Source organism: Nestor notabilis, unplaced genomic scaffold (genome assembly GCF_000696875.1).
Source record: "Nestor notabilis isolate BGI_N333 unplaced genomic scaffold, ASM69687v1 scaffold1149, whole genome shotgun sequence".
Taxonomy (NCBI): Eukaryota; Metazoa; Chordata; class Aves; order Psittaciformes; family Psittacidae; genus Nestor; species Nestor notabilis.
Window position 1 is genome coordinate 43339 of NW_009942170.1, and position 7808 is coordinate 51146.

Consider the following 7808-nt stretch of genomic DNA (forward strand, 5'->3'; position numbering starts at 1 on the left):
CCTTTTCATTACACTGTCCTAGCTCAAACCCTTCTCTCAGAGACACCATATTCACATGAACACGGACCTGCAGTTATATTAGAGTGGAAAATTCAGTTTTCCTTGTGTAGCATTCCAGCCTTTGCATTGTAAGCATGTACTGAAATGCGTGGTAATGAGTGACTGCAGGCCAGGATGGAAAATGAGTTGTAAGAGGAAAGAGATCATTTCAAGACTGAATGACAGAGAAGCTCTCTGCAGCTTGATCTCCAAGGATGATAATCATTTCTGCGTTGTGATCCAACAGGAGGGCTTAGCACCTAAATGGTCATGTCCTTTGAGGATTAAATGGTAGACTGCCTTTCTGCTGCCTTTGGATTTTACCCTGAGGTTTCTTCCTGTTGTACAATTTTCAGCTTGCTGAAAGCTGAAGGTTGAAATATTTTTGGGATTTGCCTTCTTTTACTGCTTTCTTTTCTCCTCTTTTTGTTTGAGACTTTTACTTTCTTTAATGTATGTTACAGAGTGTGCTACTACAGAGACTTTTAGACTTTCTGTGTAGCTATCACAGAATGGGAGCAAATTAAGGGATTGCAGGAGAGTAGAAGAGAAAGAAAAAATTTTTTCTCAAGAAGTTTTTGGAAACAAAAATATTTATTAGTCCCTAGTTTGAATTTATAATTCAGAAAGAAATAGGATGAACTGAAAATGAACGTTTTTAGTGCTTCAGTGGTAGTGGTTCCCACTGAAGGAAGGGAACCTTGCAGAGGGAGCCTTGCAGTCAGTGGTACTGGATGAGAACCTTGAGGAGAAGAGGATATTCAGCACATTTGATGTACCCATTCCCTCTGGCGCCCTGCCTAGAACATTTGCAGTATGTATACAGCTTTAGCCTGTATGACATATTGTGAAATCTGATAAACCAAACAGCACAGAAATCCTTCATGTTCCTCCTGTGACTCTATTTAAACAGTTTAATTTAAAATGCATGTTAAAAGCATAAATCCCATAATTGATTGGACACTGTCTGCATCAAATTTGATTTAGAGAAATTTCCTCTCAGACACATTGTGGACTAAACTTAACCGTCTGATCTCATTTCTCCAGGGGTATATACTAATAATTATTCTGTGATTATTTGTTATACATTTCATGAGTGATGGCTTTGAAAGGCATCCCAAGCAGAGATGTACGTTTCTCATTATCCCAACCCATGTAAGTCATCGTGTGCAATATTTTATAAATAAAGAGATATCAGAAAAGGATAATATTAATTCTGATCTCTCTGTTCTCTTCGTTGTCTAGAACTGGATTTGTTTCTGAAAATGAACGGATTTCATTTTATTAAATCAGCTTTATTACAATTTTAATATCTCAGTGGTCATACTGTAGGCAATTGCTGTTAAAAGTTAGACTATTAATTGTGCTTTAAGGCGTGTTGTTTTGATGGTTTAAATTTGATGCTACAGGAGCACATTAAGAGACTATAGGCAGAATGAGACACTTCAGAAGAAGAAGCTGGTCAGGTTGGTCTGGAGGAAACCATTTTGCAGGACAGCGTCCAGGTCAGAGTGGGAGAGTGCTGGGCTCTCAGCAGGATGGGTCCTCTCCTGACACTAAAGATGCAAGGAGCAGTGAAGGTAGGATGTTTTTGCAGCAGCTTGGGTAGGAGTCCCTTGACCACTTTCCCACTTGATGTGAAAGATGTGTCATGTAGATGGGAATGATATCCACCTCCCTCCTCATTTATGCTGGCATTTGTGCCTGGATTCTGATCTCATACATGGGTATGCTGGAAATTAAAGTGTGGTATAAAATCAAAAGGGAATTGAGTTAGTTGTCTGCAAAACACAGCTGAGAAAAGTTTGCCACTGATGGGTTTATGTAAAAAGCCATAACTCCCCTTTCTACACCTGATTCTTGAGTATGAACTCATTCAGTGAGTCTACAGGAATTTTAACTATTTAAAAATTCATTGCAAATATTTGACAATCAGAACTGGGGAGTAAAACCAAACTTCCTGACTGAAATAAGGAGTAAAACCAAACTTCCTGACTGAAATAAGGAGTAAAACCAAACTTCCTGGCTGAAAGAGGTAGGCAAACCATGAAGTACATTCTTTGGTTGGAGTAAAACCAAACTTCCTGACTGAAATAGGGAGTAAAACCAAACTTCCTGGCTGAAAGAGGTAGGCAAACCATGAAGTACATTCTTTGGTTTTCTGGTTTGTTTGTTTGTTTTTTTTTTTTGTTTTTTAACCTTGTGTACAAATACAATGTAAAATGTTTTCTGCAAATAGTCTTGCTTGGAATCTTAGAAAAGAATAAGTGTTTTGTAGATGGTGTCCTCACTGAAAAAGTCAATCATGAACTAGGAAAATAGTTACTTCTCGTCCTTTAAATCATATTAAAAGTGTTTGCTGTTACATGCCAAGCTTTTTGAAGGTGCGAGAGACGTGGTACCCCCTCATTCCCATCACAAAATCAAGTGGTTTTTAAATCTTTAGAGACAAAAATTTTAGCTTGGGCTAAAAGGCTGACTCTGTGTCAGAGCCTGTTGTCTTCAGCAGCATGATCTACACCAGGATCCACTCTCTCCAAACCTGTTCTGAGATCACCTGAACTGGCCAGAACAAGCTGATGTTCCCATCACTGGGAGTCACCCAGAGTGCTTTGAGTAGTTCAGCAGTAACGTTGGACACCCTGAGTGAAGCAATGAGAGTAACACGTGGCTGGGGATAGCAGAAGCACGTAGTGGGTTATTTAATTTTGCTTGGTTTTCATTTGTGCTCTTGTGACTGCAAAATGGCCTGTGGGGCTTTTTGTGTGTGTATGGAAATGGGCAGGGTGAGGAAGCTCACTTTGGTTCTGGGGAGAAGGAGGTTTCAGTCAGCTCTCTGTGCAAATGTCTTGTTGTATCTTTCAAAACCTTCTCTTCACCCATTTCCATTCTGTTTAAACCTTCTCATCTTCAGCTGGATATAATGACATCTTGCTTTCTCAACCGAAACCTGGGGTCCTAAGAGGCCTTCGCAAAGTGTCAGACATTGCAGTGACATGGGAGCTGCTGCCCCTCTCTGCTGCTAGTGTCGAGCTCTGAAGTAAATGTGAAACTGATTTTTCATATTGCATAGAGAAATTGAAGGTTGCCAGTTGTTCTCAAATGAAGGACGAGGATCTTTTTCTTCTTAGCAAGAAAGGAAAAAGGGGAGAAAAAGAAAAAAAAGAAAAATCCTGTCAGTTTACCAATTCCACTGAAGACATGAAACCTGCTGTAATAATGTCATAGACGTTCTAAATTTCTCAACCTTAGAGAAGAATCACACTCATTCATCTGAAAATCATTGGAAACTCATGTTTTTTATAGTCTTGCTGTTTGTAGCCAAGGGCATTTCTGAGAAGCAGCTCTCCATGGTAGGGTACAGTGGCCAGCTATAACTATATTAAAGGTAATATCTGAGGACCTCAAAGCTGCCCTTAAAACCAGTACCTGCAATTTTCTTCAGCGCAGGAGGTAGTAGCCTGCAGTGAAGGTTGTACTCTATACCACTGACATATTTCTGTGCTACCACAGCATCTTCTAATGTCCCACAAATTTAGGATTAAGTAAATAGGAGTTTCATCAGCCATTGATAGACAGGATGTTTTATGACAGATTTGGACTATCATACAATCAATTAATTAATTGCTTATGTTTATTAAAAAAAGTTTTTTTCTGTCTGCTAGGATGTTTTATATCACATGCCATTTACAGGCTGATGATGTGTTTACTCTGTCTCTGAGATAACCACATCATATATTTCTACTAGGCATGACTTAACATGTTGAGGCACTTGTATGTTTATCTTCCCTCTTCCATGGCTCTTACGTAAAAAAGACATTACAGCTTGGGAGTTTATATAGGCTAACAAACTTCTATGTAAACAAACAACTTAATGGAAGGGGGGATCGGTGCAGAAATGAGGAGCTCCAGATGTATGAATGAATGGGAGTTATTCACTCTCTGGATGTCAAGTTCATGCTGTGCTAAATTTAACTTCTTATTTCAAATAGTGCTAACTTCACAGCAGTGACACCAGAGAACAGGCGGGCTTTGGTTATCATGAAGACAGGGAACTTCCCGTGGCTGGGTGGGAGTGGGTAGGATGACACAGGATCTCTGTATAGAAAGGGCAGCAGGGAATGGGGCTGTCCTCGCTGGAGGAGCATGCCATTTTCCCAAGGGATGCAAAACCAGGCATGCTTGCTGCTGTGTTGAATTTACTTGGATTTGACTGGGATTTACTCCCAGTGCCTTTGATACCATTTCTCCTGTTCTGGAGCATAGTGAGCTGTCTTGGTGCTCCAGGACACTGAACTCCCCACACCTTGTGCTCTTTTGAAGGAAAGCAGTGGGACAGCCCTGCTCCCCTTTTCCTCCACTGCTTTCAGCCGATGGCAGGCCTTAGGCAGGTGCATGTCTACAGAGCGGGGCAGTGCCAGCAAACAAGGTGCATGTTTACATGACTCCTGTGGTGAGAAAGAGATGTTGGCTGTGTGGCCCCTGCTCAGGTCGTCAGTGTCCTTGCCACAGGCAGTTCCTGGGTGTGTGATATGGCCACAAGTGTCCATGTGGCTGGGAGGCTGAGCCATGTTTAGAAAGAGGTCTGGGTGAGGACTGTACAAAATGTTCAGATCAATACCTCCAGCAATGCAAAGACGCTTGGGTTTGGGTGTCATTAGTCACCCTGACGAGGTTTGCTAAGAGGATCTGCAAGCCGTTAGGCTGATGCTCGGCTCCATTTCAAGAAAAACTGGCCAGATTTATAGCTTGGCACTGGTAGTACATTGTGGTCCAACAGCTGGGAACTGGCACAGGAACGGACAAGACAACTTGGTATCGGTATGTCTTGCATGTGAGATCTTAAAGTCAAGAGCAAAGCACACTAATTATCTGTCCTCTCATGAATCTACGATGTGACGAATTGTGAAACACTGTCTGGGCACCAGGTGGCACCTGCCTAGGCAAAACAATACAGGTTTTGGCCAATCTATTTTGCTGTGTAATACTGCACACGCAGACACGACTCTATGATAATTTAACACTGTGCTGAATAGGGTTGCTGTATTTTTTGCAGATGAGGTGCGCTATTTCCCTGAGTGTGCAGGGCAGCAGAGTATTAGATTTGGCTTGCATGTGATAAATCCTGTCAATGAAAACGACACTGCTTATTTGGAAACATACCCTGACTCAGCAAGACTTGCACAAATATTTTTCTTGGCCAGCTACCATACAGTCAAGTAGCTGCTACTACACATTTGCCCTTTTATGCCACTCCAGACAAAGGATTATCTGTTAGCAAGGAGATTTTAAAAATAACTTGAGCTAAAATGTTAGATTAAAATCTTACACGTGAGATAAAAGTATCTCTGTCTACAATAAGAAATATGTGCAGTTCATCCTTTTGGGACTCAGCGATCCTCTGGCTTCACTGGCAATTCTTGTAACTATACTCAGAGTTTAGTGGGGCTGATAATTATTCACTGCTTCTGCCAACACAGGAATGAAGGGGCCTCTGGTGAACTTAACAAGGAAGCAAAAAATCTCTCACAGGACACAATTATATGCACAGGAGGCTACAGATGCCAAAAGTATGAAAAAATTAAAGAAAAAAAAAAAAGATTGCACAAATTTGCACAGGGACAGGGAGGCCCCCCAGTTTTCATTAAATTAGATGGTTTCAGTGCCCTTACAGTGCTGTTTTCTGGAAGCTTTTAGCAGAACACTGGGCAAAATCTTACTTTGTGGATACAGGTGTGACCTGATAGGGTGGTTTTCTTGAAGTATCTTCTGGCTACAGCTGGAGTCAGGATACCAAACGATGACCTTCTGACTCCTGATTTACTGCTTCTGTTGTGAGATTCATTTGCAAAAGGGCCTGGGTTGTAAAATCTGGGCTCTGATCACAGACATCTCCTACCTGAAGGATATTTGGTTGATCTGAGCTTTACATAAGGTCTGTAATTGGACAAAAAAATGTTAGCATTCTGTTTTCCTGTACAGTGTTTTCGTGTCTCTTGGATAATAATATAACAACTGCTGAACCAACATCTGAGCATCCTTCAATGGGCATATGCCTCTGCAGGGCCAAAGGGATCAGAAACACTCTTCTTGGTGTAATTTGAAGTTTTGCTACCCACTGACTTGTGTCAATGACTTTTGAAGCCTTCACCATGTTTTCCAGCTGACAAAGATGCAGCAGTAGTAAAAACTGAAGGCAAATAACTGGGAGGCATAATGAAATATAGAGTATGGGATACAGAGCAAGGAGCCAAGCTCATCATGTAGAGGCAGCTGCTAGAGTACAGGTCTGAAGTGTAGTGCCTGCACTGCAATGGCAGACTCCAGCCGTGTGATCCCACTCTGCCAGCTGGGATCACAAACAGCCATTTTCCAAATTAAAATCAAGAAAACTTACATTTGGAACCCTTGCCTACGAGATAGCCATAGGGAAAGCTCAATGCACATCCCTTTGGTTTCTGGTGCCTGGTCGTGTCCCTAAGGCTAACCCTCTGTTGAACTGATTTGGTACGCCAACATCTCAGGACCAAGTAATTTTCTTCCTACAGATTTGGCAATGCCATTACTTGTAAAACACCAACACAGCATCGTCACCAGTATTTCTTAACAAGTGCTCTTTCCATTCAGTCAGTACCAGCTATCAATTCCTCAGCTTCAAATGACTGCTGCCAAACGTGATTCTTTCAGTTCTAAATGCTGAAACCATTGACCTAAGCAGCTGGCTGCCTTGTCTCCCCTGGGCAGGCCTTTTTCCAAGGAAATCCATGATTCATCTGCAGATGGCTCCCTGGATCAGCAGGCAGCTCCACCCACAGCCAACGAAACTGGCAATCCCAGTGCTTGCTGCCCCGGCAAGGACACGAGCCCCAGTGCCAGAACAGATGTTGTTGCATTTAAAGAAGCCTCTTCTCTTTCATTTTGGACTCAATGCTTGGCTGAGTGTTTGGAAGGAGAATGGCTTGTGGGCACGCCATTTCCATGGTGAAACCAGTCTGCTGCAAATCCACCTTGCAGACACTGTGATACTGCAGGACAATATCCATAACGCACCCCAGCATGGGTGTGACTACTTTTGGGATGACTTTTCTGTCCTTCTGAAGAACAGAGTTTGTCTTGGACAAGCAGCAGCAAGTTGTATTGATACTGTTACCAAGTAACAGGCAGGGCAGGATGCAGTAGGGGTCATTTCCTGATCTGTTCCATTTCTTGGGGAAGGAAGTGGGGCACCCTTCCCCTGCATAGTCAGGGTTGCTTGCTGTCCCTTGGAGTCCAACTTCTCTCGATTTTGGTGCCAGCAGGAGAGCTTGGCTTGCTCAGACCATGCTTGAAAATGCCACCCTCACTGTTGACAGTGAGGTTTTCGTAATGTCAGTGATTATGCAAGGTAAAGATTTACAGAATCTATGCTGATGTGAATCCAGACAGTTTTGATCACGCAACACAGCTTTTGAGTTGCTGCATATTTGTGCTACAGTTATATGGATAACCTGTGCCTGACCTCTCCTGTCAGCTTCCAGCATGTAAGTAGAGATCTCCTGGTGACAAATGTCTGCTTAGATCCAAACAGTTTAGAAAACTCCAGTTTTAGCAAACTCCAGTTATAGAGTTATATATCCCCAGCTCCAAATTTCCAGTTGTAGAAATTCTTGTCAAGTTGGGAATCCAAATAGCCCAATGCCACCCCTGGAACATCTTCCTGCAGGATGCACAGTTTTCATGGCAGATGGACAAGGAAAATTTCCTCTTTCCCATTTGTCTGAGGCAAAAAG